We start from the raw sequence: 12,750 nt of genomic DNA, 5'->3' as shown, positions 1-12,750 counted from the left end.
AGAATAAATGATTTCTCTGGAGCCTGAGTGATGGCGCTGCAATTTCTGATTTTATAAGGAAATAATTAGGGACTTGCCTACGTGATGGCTAGAGCAAGAAATGAATAATTTTCTTCGGTTTGAGTGATAACCAAGTTTTGACTACATTTAGCTAGCCAGGTGATAAGCTTGAATAATAGCTTATTGGGACCAGTGATTCCCATTATCTTCTACTTAGGAGAAGTGGGTTATATTTTTTTAAAAAAAACTTGAGAGGCAGAAAACACTTTAAGAGGTCCCATCACGGCGAAATTAAAACACCGTTAATTTTACAGTAATTACGTGATATCTTCAAATAGGTAAAAGATAATCAAAAATGGAACAACAGCTCCCTAGACAATATTATTTTACATGAGATACCGTTATCGTGACTCACTTATCTACTTTCGATTTCCAGCCATTTAGAAAATCGGTTTTTATTTTCGCGTTTGTAAATGGCTGCAAACGGAAAGCTACTAGGTGACTCGTGATAACGGTACCTCATGCAAAACAATAATGTCTATGGCGAACTTGTTCAACATTTTGATTATCTTTTATCTGTTTGAAGATATCACATAATTACTGTAAAATTAACGATATTTTAATTTCGCCGTGATAAGGCCTCTTAAGGTTTCTTATAGATCTTTTTTTTGCTAGGCCAGAGAAGTCTGAGTAATGATTTTCTCTTTAAAGAAAAAAATCAGTCTTTAAACTAAATGCTGTCCATAAACAACAAGGTCTCTTACATTTATTGACGGAAAGTTGTAGCAAGCTTTTCTGATCGCGGTAGGCGTCAAACAAAACTGTGAGGGAGTGACGGATCGGTGGAGTCTAACTAGCTAAATTTGTAGGAGTCTGCTGGTTTGAGTGATAATCATCTGACTTAGGAGATAGGGCTCTAAAGTGAAAGAGTTCTTGATTTTTTTTATTTTACCTTAAGGAATTTCGTCAAATCATTTTTCAGTTCAATTTATTATATAAATAAATATTTATTTACCTTAATAAGACTAATTTTCATTTGAAAATAAAACAACCCATATATTTGATGGCAATTTTTATTATTTGTTTGTAGTTTATTGTAATTGGATACCCGTAAAGTGCCGAAACAGTCTGAAAAAAAGTGAACCACACCAAGGTATGGGCTAAGACTAGAGCTCTGATGATATTCCATTCTAACTGTGAACTCTTCTGTTATTCCGCGAGCATTCGTCACTCATGCCCTACATCCATTATACATATCTTGAATCATATAGATGTATGTATTTGGAACACATTTCTTCTTCAGTGTCCACCAAATAAGATCCCGTGGTACTCTATCACACACTTTCTTTAAGTCGATGGAAACCATATGAAGATCATTCGAATATTCTTCGTACTTTTCCAGTTGTATCCTAAGTGCAAATATTGTATCCGTTGTAGATCGACCTGGCATGAAACGAAGTGGGTTCTCTATTATTTCGGTCTCTTCCCTAATCTTGCTTATATCAGTCTCTTCCCAATCTTCGTTGTATGACTTACAAGTTTTACAGAAGGTCAATTCACCTACGGCGGCCAATTTTACAGAGCTGATGACGAGCATAGCGTAGGAGAAGGAACCAGAAGTAAATTGCCGATGAATCCAGTAATGGGTCACGTACAACGCTGTGTGAAAGTTGTTGTGGTAAACAGCTATTATGTCTGTTAAAGTGACACCTTATTGGGAAGGGTACATATGTGCATTTTTCGATGCACAATTCAGTGCGTCAGTGATTGTGAAAATGTATGCTGCAAGGGGCAGGCGTACAGTAGAAAGGGTATGCTAGCGCTGTAAAAGAACTGCCTCTAAGTATCAAGTTGTGAGAGTGGAAAGGAAACAGTCATGTCCAGACACAACATCACACGTTGTGAGAAACATCAGGGCATCAGTTGTGAGGGAGGACCCACCTACCCAAAGCAACTTTGCTACCTCATGCTGGATATCACAGAGCACAGTGTGTCGTATCATAAAGGACAATTTTGGACTGAACAAACGCCATAAGGCGATGGGGCATAAGTTTTCACCAAGGCACATTCAAGAGAGATTGAGTTGATTTTGAGCTTAACCAGGAGCGTCATTTGAGACTTTGCTTGAGGAGGGCAAGAGCACCACCGACATAAGACTTTCACGTTTTGTACTAATACATTAGTGGACAATTGATTAAAGTATATATATCCTCAAACTCTTGGAGGGGCAATTACCCCCTGCCCCCTAAATGACACCCCTGAGTTCAACGTCCCTTTCAGCAGCGACGCTATATGAGACTGGACCTACTGATTGACGTGGAATCCAAACCACATGAGCTCCTGCCGGGCAGGTGGTAGTGGGTTGTCACTCTGGATGAAACTTGGATCTACCTGGATGACAACAATAAACCCAGGGCCATTTTTATTCATAACATGATGCAAAGGACGGCGGCGAGTTCTTCCATAAATGTCACGAGAAGTTTTCGAAAGGTTTCTGTGCCCGTGGGAAGTTGCCAATGCTTCGTGTGGATTCGAAGGCCAAGATGAATGCAGCCTACTTTCAAACAGACATTATAAATGCAGTCTACATTCATACAACTCATATCCCATAGTCGTATGGCAGGGACATCTGGAAGGTGTTGATCTACATGGACAAAGCATCCAGCCGCACTGCTCGCAGTTCTGTCGCGTATTATTGGCGCATGACCACGGAGAGTGGTGGGTCTGTTATACTCATCTCGTCCATGGCTGTAAAGTCACCAGATGCGCCACCGATGAAATTCTGCTCCTTTGGTATTCTAAAACAAGGCCTCGCACAAAGTCGTCCCACGACCTAGCGGGGCTCTGGAAAGCTTGTCAACCGGCGAGGTTTACAATTTCACTAACACACCTTCGACGCGCACTGCTTCAGTGGAAATTGCGTCGCAGGGCGATAGTCCAGGCTCGTGGCCACCACCTCGAGCACAACTGTTGGTGGAGGAAGGGATTATCGTGAACAGGTGACCCCACAAACTTTGGCCATCTTAGGTGAATTGACCTGTATTTCTCTGTAATTGCCACATTTTAGCACTTTTTTTAAATTAAAAAAAAGGTACAATGTAGATGTTTCTCCACTCTTTTGGCACATTTCTTGTTCCCAATATCCTATTTAAAAGTCGAATAAACCGCTGCACTCCTTCTTTACCTAAACTTTTCCATGCTTCAATAGGGAGATTATCTGGTTCTGAAGCGTTAGCACTTTTCACCTTTTCCATGGCATTTTCTACCTCTACCATGGTCACAGGCGTAACCAGTTGCTGTTTGTTGGATAAATTTTAACAAGTTTCCCTTAGGTTTTCTTCATTGAGAAGTTTCACGAAATACTTCCAGCTCCTCTTTCTTTTCTCTTTGGTTGTCAGAACCTCGTTATTTTGGTCCTTGATGCAGCGCACATGTGAAATAGCTTTCTTTTGCCTCTCTCTTATAGTCGAAAGCTTGTATACAATCTTTTCTCCTTGTTTTATTTGCAGGTTGCACAACTCATCATATGTCTTGCCTTTTGCTGCACTAACTGCCTCCTTGGCTGTATTATTCGCCTCCCTGCAATCAATCTAATCTAGTTAATTGTCAGGGTTCTGCTATTTTTGTACCGTTCTTTCTCCTCCTCCACAGTTCACCACGTTTCCTTATCAATGAGACAACTTCACTGAAACTGTGATCCACTCCTCTTCTACGAGCAACTCTTCTTCCTTTATTTTATTATTTTGGAAATTATTTTAATTTTTCTGCAAATCTTTTTAGATCTTCTGCTAGGACAAGCTACTGATATAATAAACAATTCTGTACCAAAATTCTTGCTTTGTCTCTTTATCACACCCAATTTCCGGGCATAGACACTGACTATATTCAAAGTTTTTTCTTGTCCTAGCACAAGTTTGACTATAATAATTCAGCCACTCTCTTCATGTCCATCAATTTCTTCTTCAAATTCTTATCCAAGACAATTGCAATGCCATCTTTCTGTTGTTGTTCCCCGTATACTATATATTAGATTGTATCCATTTCCTATGTCCTTTGATCTTGAACTCTTCCATCTCGTTCCCTGTATGCATGCTATGCTTACTCTTCTTCTTGCCAGCGTCTCCGATTGCTCCTAGCTACTCAGGCCAGTATCCACGGGAGGGCAAGGGGGCCAGCCCCCTAAATTTTTACTGCCCCCCTAAAGTTTTCACGGAATGCTAGCAAAAACTCTCGATTAATTCTATGTGTAAACACTAAGAATGAAATGCAATATAAAAGAGATTATTCCAAGAATTTTTCCATTTTAACTATTTGACGAACACTTCTAAACATATTTTAAAGGAGTTAAAGTAAAGTTTATCAGTCTTCTCTAATCTCGATATGAAATGACACAATACATATTGAAGCAAGTTTTCCGAAAAGAAGGAATATGTTCATAATACTTCACGCCACAGTTGTAATAGCGATCTGGGAGGTAGACGAAGTGTGAAGTGCTTACTGCAAGTCAAATCATAAAAACAGGAGCAGGAACAAAGCGTTTATCTTTTGTCGATTGCATTAACGGCGGTAGGTTATTGTTATTCTGTTGTGTAGTTGTAGTACATACATGCATTGCAAAATCCTCGTCAACAGCAAATCTTAGATTAATTGTGGAACAATTAGTTGTGAAGTGAATTAAGAGCTCCGAGTTCTGTTAAATGCGACAAATTTTAGTAAATAATTGTGGTGTGATATGTAAAACAAGGATTGTGGTGGACCATTCACCGAAAAAGTAATGGTTGCAAAGACTTTCATATGTTTGTTCTTGTAGAAGAATAAAGTTAAGCTAAATCACCTTAATTAGATGAGTAACTGAGCAAGTGAACATATTTAACGTTTAAGGATTAAATTCCGGGTTGTGGAGCCAGGACTAGTAAAAATTTGCAAGATTTAGAGGAGAAATTAAGTAGCAGGATGTTTTGTATTGTACTTGGGGTGGGGGATCCCGTGGAAATAGCTAGTTTTTATATAAAAACGTTGTAACTTGGAACTATTTCTTAGTCGCGCAAGCGTAATAATGTTGTAATTCAACAAGAAAGAAGCAGTGATCCTTTTACTCGATACTAGATGGGTGTAGCGTTTTACTTATACTGAGAATGACTTATATTTGACTATGACTTTTACTATGACTTTTACTTATACTTGATGAATTTTTATCAAGCTTCTTGGACAGACTATTATAACAGTCAATAGCGATCATTATGTATTTCTTTACAAGTAAGATTTGTTTTCAAGAGGCTTAATTTGGACTTTTTGTTAAACTTAACAAAACTACCTTTGGTTGTATACGAATTCACTTGTAGAACAGTTGTGCAATTTAAAACTTTTACAACGTTTCAAACTATCGATAAGAAATGAAATTTCAATACGTCAGAAACTATGTTCAAAATGAGTGACAGTATTAATTTCCAATATTAATTGTAATCTTTTGCAATTTTATTCTGTATGTAACCTCACAAGTAACATTTTAATTTCGATTCTTTTACTGTAAAAAAATATTTTGTGAAATGTAAAGGAAATTCAGAGGAAGCCTTCTTTGTGAATTTCTCAATATTGACTGATCGAGTTGAAGAATATGTTTAATGATTGTATTTAAAATCCGAAACATAGTTTGGCTACTTACATAAGTTTGAAATTATAGAAATTACTTAATTTTTTAATGAATCAAAGTTCTGCATTTAAGATTATATATTATTAATTTAATTAAAGCTTTAAAAATTCGCTAACACCCCTATTATATATACAGATGGTGATCAGAAAAATTGAAACACCTGAACGAAATTGCAATTTACCAGATTAATATGGTGTCGGACCACCTTTAGCCTTCAGAACAGCCTTGATGCGACGTGGGATTGAGGCATAGAGGTCGTGAATGGTAGCAAGTGGAATTTTACACCATTCCTCGTGCAGGGCATCGGCCAGTTCTGTGAGAGAGGATGGAGGTGGAAATCGTCGCCGGAGTCTGTTTCCAAGACGGACCACAGATGTTCAATTGTGTTGAGATCTGGGGATTGGGCGGGCCAGGGGAGGTGTCGAACTTCATCCCGATGTTCCTCAAACCACGCTACAACAAAGCCAGCTGTGTGAATGGGTGCATTATCATCCTGGAAGATGGCATCATTGTCCAGGAACAACATTCGGACCATAGGATGCAAGTGGTCTCCTAAAACTGCGACATAATCGTTGGCAGTGATTCGTCCGCTAAGTGTGACCACAGGACCCAATGAAAACCATGATATGGCGGCCCACAGCATAACCGAGCCACTGCCATGTTTCACAGTTGTGCGGAGACACTGCAGATCATAAGCTTCTTTGGGCGTCCTCCACACATAAACACGGTCCGTGGTTGGGAATAGGGTGAAGGATGACTCGTCCGACCATATCACACGTTTTCAGTCCTCAACGGTCCAAGTTGCATGGTCACGGCACCATTTGCGGCGTGCGAAAGCGTTATGGTCCCTGATGAGCGGTTTAGCCCGTGCAACACGACCCCGTAAGTTCATGTCATGTATAGGGATGCATTCGAGTCGAGTCGAGTCGAGATTTAAGCCTGTCTCGACTCGTCTCGAGAAAATGTTGTCTCGACTCGTGTCTCGACTCGAAAATATGTTTCTGTCTCGACTCGTGTCTCGACTCGACAGTCTCTGTCTCGACTCGACTCGAATTCGAGTCGAGACGTCTCGAAATTCGAGTCGAGACAAAATGTACGAGTTAAAATATACGCACACATCAGCCAGACCATCATGACTACCTACCTAATTGTCAGTATGTCGACTTTTGGCATGGATGAAAACGGCGACACGTCTTGGCATACACGCAATGATCCTTGATAGGTCGCTGGAGAGAGTTGGCACCACATGTGCTCACTCAGGTCACCTAATTCCCGTAAATTCCGGGAAGGGGGGCGATGTGTTCTGACGTCACGTTCAATCACATCCCACAAGCGACATCACTCAAATGTCCGGCTCCAATTTCAATGAAACTTTTTTTGCTGATAGAAGGCATGTATGCATCATTACTTGTGATGACAAATTTTTGCCATGGTGCATGTTTTCTATTTTTTTTAATAACTTTTAAGAGTTGTGATGTGGTTATTAGAGATTACTACAGAAGTCCCTTGCTACCCTTTGTAAACGGAGCGTTAATGAAGAAAAGTGAAGAAAAACCATGTGGATACATATAAGTCCTGGGGGGAAGTCGTATGGTAGATATGACCTTGATGGCAGCCATCTTGAAATCCGCCATTTTGAATTAAGGTCAAGTTTTCAAAATGGGAATCGGGTAATATGATACATAATTTCGGGCTAGAATTTAATTAGAAAAATAATGGTGAGGTTAGTTTTAAGATACACTCATTTGGGGGAAAGTTACAGGCATATTAATTGTTTTTACTTACTGTGTGCGTAAGTCCCTTCTTACTTTCGTCTCAAGACCTGTAAATCGATCGCAACGGCAGAGCCCGGTTTCGCACTAGTGTTTAGAAATCTTTAAACTCACTTGAGGCAATATTTGTGGATTATTGTATTGTATTTTGCCTTTAATTAAATTTGAACCCACTTCATGATCTTGTGTAAAGTATCACTGAAAGAGAATTTCTGTTTTTATGGAGAACGTAAGCATAGCAATTATAAAAGGTGAGTAAGGTGCGTATGTATTTATAAGAAAGTTAATTTTACGAGTCTTTTGTGGTTCCGCCAACCTATTCTTTAGTTGTTTTTTTTTTCAAAATACTCATATCTCATAAATAAGAGCTAATATAAAATCTCTTACCACTATTCTTTAATACTTATAAAATTTTATTTATTGTAAAAGCACTGGTGAGATATTTCTTATCGCCCACTAAAATTATGGTGGAGCTCCTTCGTGGCTAACGGTTATCATACTTGCCTTTGGCGAGGGAAACCTGGGCTTGATTCCCGGTGGGAGTTCATGTGGTTCGGATTCCACGTTAACCAGTAGGTCCACGTCACACATAGCCTCGCTGCTGAACGGGACGTTAAAATCATAATCAATTCAACTCAAAATTAGGGTTTTGACTTTATTATGATGTCATTACTTTAAACGCCCAACTGCCCAGTAATTATAAACATTGACTACATTATAAAATTGTAATTTGTGACGACTAAAATATCAGAAATTAAAGATTATTCTTTGGGTTTTGGAACATTTTGAAAAACGTGAAAAATTGGTACTCACCGATACAACACACCTTTTGGATTTGTCATTGTGTAAAGTGATACAAACTAAAGAAGAATTACAACTTTATGAAATTGTATTAGGACTTATTATTTAGAAATAAACACCAAATAAGTGTAATAGTTCATATCCGTATCAAATACCAAGTTTATGATGAATCAACTACACAAAGTAGGATCCAAAAACGCTCATTGCAATTTGTTCCATCCTTCAGTCGAACCAGGAACTCAAACATAAAGAGTGACATTTTCTTTTTAAAGATACTTTGTCCAGCTAAGTATTGTGAAGGTTTATGTCAGTAGAAGGAATTGCATTCCATTATACAAGCGCAATTTCACAACTTTATGTACACATTACTAAATATCGAACACCCTTGTCCATATGATTAGCGTACGCGTCTTTGGTGCGGGAGACCTAGGTTCGATTTCCGATGGGAACTCCTGTGGTTCTGAACCCACGTTAATTTGTAAGTTCACGTCTCATATAGCTTTGATGCTGAAAGGGACACTAAACTCTAATCTAATACTAAATACAAATATTTAAAGAAAAATGATGACGCACCAAGATGACGTGAATTTGGCTATCAAATCCATTTTGTGTTTTCAGTTATTTTCTAGTAGTATTTTTTCTAGGCATCCTTTCAAAAGACAGTGATGCAAATTTCGTAACTGCGAATTCCTGTTAGAAGCCATGAAATTATCCCATTAGATGCAAAATTTCCCGTCCACTAAAATAGATATCGTAAATTTACAATATCTAACAATAAATAATTTTGAAAGATATCGCTTTCGAGGGAAAAAATGAAGTGAAATCTTTGAGTTTTACGTCCCACGGTTATGCCGGTTAGGCTAAAGGATAGGGATGATGATGAGAAATTAGTGAAATCGTGGGATGAAGAAAGTGAGAGGAACGGAAGAACCCCGAGGAAACCCACGCACACGGTGTTTGTCCACCACAAAGTTAACTTGGTGCGAGCTGGAATAAAAACCAGGGTCCCCAAGCACCAGAGGTGAACGATCTACCACTGAGCCACCGCGGCCCCGCTTTAGAGGGGCCATGACGTATAGTTGAACTCATTCTCGTAGTATGAAAGGCATTATTTATAATTATGCATGATAGAATCACAAACAAAATTTAAAAATATTATGTGCACTTTCTTTTAACAAACATTATATTGTCTTTTATGGTGTGGAAGGGAATGTTATGTTCGGAAAAAAGTCCTTAACACGATTCTTGTTGCTACACACTGCATGTTCCTAGCCACAGAAAAGATGCAGCGATAGGTAGGCTATTTTTCAATTGCTTTACATTAGCTTGATGTTTCAAGTCTTTTGTGTGTTTCTGAAGTTCACTTTTACCACAAAAGAGCTCAATATTAACATGTCTTACATAGCTTTGGTTCAATTCTCAACACGGACTGCAACTACCCGTTAAATTGTGCATCCGAAAGGCACTCTATGTTAAACCTCGCTTATCACCGCTCATCTTAATAATATATATAATTTCACCGCGAAGCAAATGTTGCATTTCTCTCTTTCATCCTAACACAAAACAAAACTAACCACAGCTGTGACACGAAGAAGCTATTTCGAAAAGAAACAAGCTGTGCTTCATAGAGATGTGTACCAAATGATAGAAGTATAAAGTATTGTTTTCTTTCCTGTTTATTGATATCAGTTGGTGTTCTTAATGAGTTTACTCGTTAGTTTAGAAAGAGTATATATGGAATTTGGACATATGTTGTACGTATTCTCCTGAGAAATTGATGAGACCAGAAAAATTATAAGGACAGATGGAATAGGTTTAAGCGCATCTACGTGACTTTATCAAATATTTATTCTCCGTAATGGTACCACGCGGAAAACTTGGTATAGGCCTACTTTTATCTTTGCCTTCCTCTGTTAGCTGTTTTGTATCATATATATCGGATGGTTTTGATATTTCTTCCGATCATTTAAACAACAATGGTACCTGTGTGCGTGCAGAAATGCAAAAGCACAAGGTAACTTCCTATTTGTTTTGGAAACAACAAACCCATTTCACGTGTGCGAGAGAAATTGAGCACAGCGAGATCGGGTGTTTACTCACGGTCAGTTCGCAGCAGGAGTCCATGGTAAAAGATTTGGCTATCTCGAAAACACTCGCAAAACCTTACAAATACAAAACACTGCGCTTCAAAGAAAGTTTAGACACAGATGTTTCAATTTTCTTTTAGCATCTTTCTTCAGCAAAAGAGTCGGTTCATTGTATTCGAAAAAGGGAAGGGAGAAAGGGTTAATTTATATTTTATGTGGGGGTAACGTTGTAAGTAGTATAAACAATACATACCGCTTCCGACTCTGTACTGAAGCACTTCCTTTAGCGGTATATCACTAGATCTATCCTGACCCTCATCCCACCTCAAGTTGTAAAGTAGAAAGGGACAGAAGTATTCAACGTGACTGCGCTCTTGAGTTTCAGTTCACAATACTAAAACCAGTGAGCAAGTAAACAGTCTTTTGTAGGATCGTGTTTTACTTCTTGAATTTATTTTTGAAGATTTCTGTGAATTCAACAACAGAACGCAGTAGAAATACGGACTAGTTTTTACTCCAACCATTACTTTCGCTCCAACCCAGGGATGCCACATTTATGATTTCGTACTAGATTTAGTGATTTTAATATTGAACTAGTGATCTAGTACGTACTTTGGGTAAATAGGCACATTCTAGTGATTTTTTTGTATTTTTTTCTGATGCAGACAAATGAGAAGGAAATGGTTCTTAAAATAAAAGGAAGAAGTATATTGCAGTTCAAAACAAATGTAGAAACTTTAAATTATTTTTTTCTTTTCCCTCTGACTGAATGAAACCCCTGCTGTGTAACGACCTTAGGTAAACAACGGCTATCTTTGGTCCGCTACCTCCTTTTGTTAGCCGACATGAGATGGTTTACTTTTTTTCTGGAAGAAAGTGAAGAAATAATTATCCAGTACATTTACGTTTTGTCAGGCATACAGGCGCAGTTTGTACTTGTTTCCTAACGAATTTTAGCAACATAACATAAATGAAACATATGTACCAGAAAATAGAGGCAGTACAAACGGAAATTTTCATCTGTGACACATTTGATGAGAAATATAGTTAGATGTCACGTGCAAGCACTCTAAACATGTCCTATCCTGTAATTCTATTCGTATGTTTATGTAGGTGAGACTGAGAAATCAAGAAACAATAATAACTGGTCTTCTTCCAGGGGAAAAATCTAAATGTGAAGGGGTGTTACACTGGGACTTTAATTGCGTCCTTTGTACAAGATTAACAAGTAATAGCAATTTTTTAAATTTATTTTAGTTCTTGGGGAGAGGAAGATGGAAGCGAACCCTCGTAAGGACCTCTGCAAGGAAACATGAATACTATCCGCCACTGTTTGTTACATTACACAAAATAGTTTTATATATATATATATATATATATATATATATATATATATATATATATATATATTGAGTTTTAGTCAGGATTTTCATTCTGCAGGAGAGGGGGGGATAGTAATACCTGACGAACATTTTCTATTCTCAGAGTGTTGCAATGATAGCATTTCCTCCATTATAACTTGGCCAAGCTAGTTGCATTATATGTAAGGATTAAGTTAGCCTAAAAAGCTTAAATTTCTATGGCTGTTTTACTCTGTACCCATGTTTCTCATTTTCGGTCTACGGGACTCTGTGTCCGGAAATTTTCGATGGCTTCCAAGTCTGAAAATAAGTGTATCAAAGGCATATATATTATATCTATGGTTATATGAGGCATAGATCTACAGTTTAAAGTTGGATAACGGTAACAACTTCATGAGCTTCCACCGTAAATCAAACCAGAGTCTCCCGCGGTCAAGGCGTATGTGTTAACCATACAGCCACAAGGAAATTCACATAAGCACACACACATATATATTGTTGAGTTGATTTTGACTTTACTGTCTCTTTCAGCAGCGAGGATATATGAAATGTAGACCTACTGATTAACGTGGAATCCGAACTACATGAGCTCGCGCCGGGAATTGAACCCGAGTCTTCCACGGCAAAGACGCATACACTAGCCGCGGAGTTCACACACACACACAGAATCAGAGTCCTCACACAACAACGGTGAGAGCTGTGCCACTGAGTCACAGCGGCCACGGGGCTAGGTCGAGTCCACTTTACGTTCATAGTTTCTTAGTACATAAATGTTACGATTATGAAATAGATTTTCCTTAATGAGCTGCATAAAAACAAAAGCTTTTGAAATGCATTAAACAATTAGCTCGATTTGAGTGTGAACTTAAAGTTACATCAGAGTGTAAATACGGATACGCACCAAAGCTCGAAAACTTAATACACTATTTCTCCTATATAGTCAGCATGTATCAAGCAATCGTTCAGCTTTCATTTGAGAGGATGGAAATCGAAGGCCCCTGAACAACTATGTTACTAATGTGCTGAATGTATTTATCTTACAGTGAACTGCTTTGATGCCAAGTGGCCTAACTCCAAAA

Source organism: Thermobia domestica, chromosome 3 (genome assembly GCF_964235325.1).
Source record: "Thermobia domestica chromosome 3, izTheDome1.hap1.1, whole genome shotgun sequence".
Classification (NCBI taxonomy): domain Eukaryota; kingdom Metazoa; phylum Arthropoda; class Insecta; order Zygentoma; family Lepismatidae; genus Thermobia; species Thermobia domestica.
Note: the sequence above shows the minus strand (reverse complement) of the source record.